At 79.2% G+C, this 2500-nt stretch overlaps 1 non-coding gene across 1 annotated transcript; it reads right to left on the reverse strand.

Moving 5' to 3' along the window:
* Positions 1 to 378: 378 nt before the first annotated feature.
* Positions 379 to 531, reverse strand: LOC142359627 (5.8S ribosomal RNA). Its single transcript, XR_012762504.1, has one exon. It is a non-coding gene; the product is annotated as a 5.8S ribosomal RNA (ribosomal RNA).
* Between the last annotated feature and the right edge of the window lie 1969 nt (positions 532 to 2500).

The raw sequence follows: 2500 nt of genomic DNA on the forward strand, positions 1-2500 counted from the left end.
CACGCGCGCGCGCGCGTCAGTGCGGCACGGCACCCCCGCGGTGCCCACCCGCAGACAGACGCCCGCGCGGGAGGCCGGCGGCGAGGCCCGCGCCATCGCCGCCCCGCGCCTCCCTCCCCCGAAGCTCGCTCTCGCTCTCTCTTCCCCAAACCCACCGCCGATAGCCCGGCGGGGACGAGCTCCGTCCAGCAGGCGCTCTCCGGGAGCGGGGAGCTTCGGAGCGCTCCCCGAGTCTCCATTTAGGGGGACGAAGGCCCGCGCGCTCGCGCGCGCGGCCCTGCGAGGCACCCCAGCCGCGCCGCTGCTGGCCCGCCGGCCCCCCCCCCCCCGCGCTAGGGCGGGGGGGCTCGGCGGCGCAGACGGCGATTGATCGTAAAGCGACGCTCAGACAGGCGTAGCCCCGGGAGGAACCCGGGGCCGCGAGTGCGTTCGAAGTGTCGATGATCAATGTGTCCTGCAATTCACATTAATTCTCGCAGCTAGCTGCGTTCTTCATCGACGCACGAGCCGAGTGATCCACCGCTAAGAGTTGTCTCGGTTTCGGCACCGCCCCGCGCGCGCGGAGGGGCCGGGACCGCTCGCCGAGAGCGGCCCCTTCTCTGAGGACGGCCGGACCGACCGCCGGCCCCGCCGCCGCCCACCCCCCTCCGCACGCGCGGAGGGGGCGCGGCGCGGCGGCGCGACGCGGCGCGACGGAGAGGCCCTCGCCTCGGCTTGACCGTACGAGCACAGGGGAAACGGAAAACAACGGAAAACCCCGAGCGGCCAAAGGGCGGGGGAGCCCGCGCTCCCGACCGACCCTGGGGAAACGTACGCAACACACACACACACCCTTGGCGCGCTTCGGGGGCGGCCCAGGCGCCCGGGCTCGGACCGGCCTCCCCCCGGAGGCTACGGCACGCCCGGCCGCGACGCCTGCCCGCCTTCGCTCGGGAGCCGGACGCCCGGCTGCGCCCGCGCTGCGACGAGCCGGCTCCGCCCACCACGGTCGCCTCTCGCCCCGCCGGCGAACCTCGGCGCCGACGCCGCCTTCCACCGACGCCGGAGGAAGCGCGGCCGGCCACTGGAGCGCGAGCCGGCGACGCGCGGCCGCCCACCGGCCCGCGCCGGATGGGCGAACCCGGCCACCCCGCCCGGCGGCGGCGGCCGCCACCGCCGCCGCGAAAACCGCCGCCGCAGCCGCTTCTCGCCTCGGCCCCCTGGGGCCGCCGGCACGGCCCCAGCGGAAAGGCGGACGGCGCTGAGCGCGGGGGGCGGCTCCCACTCTCCCCGTTTCCACGCGAAGACCCGGAGCGGGACGCCCCCGCGCCGCGCGCCCGCCCTCGAGACGGAAGCGACGGGCGGGGAAACGCGGGACGGGACGGCCGCCAGCGGATGCGGCCGGGGAACCCTCCCGGACGACCCGACGGACGACCGGCACCGACCGGCACGCCGAGCGGCGCCGCCGCCGCTCGGCCTGGGGGGGTGTGGCTCGCCCCCCCCTTTCTTTCCCTGGGCGCCGAGGGCGGGGCGAGGAGCGGGAGAGGGGAGCGCGGCGCGCCCCGAGCGCGGCCGCAGCGCGAGCGTCCAAAGGCGCGGGGCGGCCCCCCGGCGGCCGCCCCCCCCCGCGGGGGCTCGCCGCGCCTTTCTTTCCCCCGGCGCGGAGCCCGCGCTCCGGCCGGCGGGTGGCCCCGTTTGCGAGGGCGGGCAGGTCGGCCGCGGCCGACCCGCGCCGCGGTCTCTCCGCCGAGACCGGCCCGCGGAGAGGGGGGGCAGGTTGGGGCAGCGAGACGCCCCCCCTTCTCCGGCACGGCGGCCCGCGGGGGCGGACGCCCCCCCCGCGGCTCGCGCCGTGCCGCTCGAGTCTTTAAACCGCCGCCCGGCTCCTTTGGCCTTTGACCCCCGGACTCGGCCGAGGGAGGGCCGCCGAAGCGCGGACGCTAGGTACCTGGCCCTGGGGTGAGGGAAACGACCTGCATGGCCCCGCGGGGGTGCCTCCCCCGGCTGCCGCCCTCGGGGGAGCGTCCGCCCGCGGGGGCGCGCCCGGCATCCGCCGCCACCACCTCGTCCTCCTTAGCCCCGGGGCCCGGGGTTTCCCTCGATAGCCCGGCGCTGCGCCCGGGGGGAGAGACGTGGCTCGGGCCGCCCGCTCGCGCGGGACGCGACCCGGCCGGGGGGGGGCCTCGCCCGCCCCGGGCGGCGCCAGCGGCCGAGACCGTGCTCGCGCCCCCCCCTTCCGCCACGGCTCCCTCTTCGAGAGGCAGCCGTGCCGGGTCGGAGGGGAGGTTCGCGGGTCCGGCCGCCGCGCCGCCCGAAACGCCGTGCGCACACCCGCGCCACGGCCCGGAACGCCCGGAGACAGCCCTGTCCCGCGCGCGGGGGGGTAGACGGCGCCGCCGCCGGCGCCGCCCCACCCCCCCCCCAGGAGCTGCCGCCCCCCGAAGACGGCGACACCCCTCGGCTGTCGCGCTTGCGGCCCCCGGTGCCGCCGCCGTCGCTCGACGCTCGCCCCCCGGCCCGC

Source organism: Opisthocomus hoazin, unplaced genomic scaffold (genome assembly GCF_030867145.1).
Source record: "Opisthocomus hoazin isolate bOpiHoa1 unplaced genomic scaffold, bOpiHoa1.hap1 HAP1_SCAFFOLD_155, whole genome shotgun sequence".
Taxonomy (NCBI): domain Eukaryota; kingdom Metazoa; phylum Chordata; class Aves; order Opisthocomiformes; family Opisthocomidae; genus Opisthocomus; species Opisthocomus hoazin.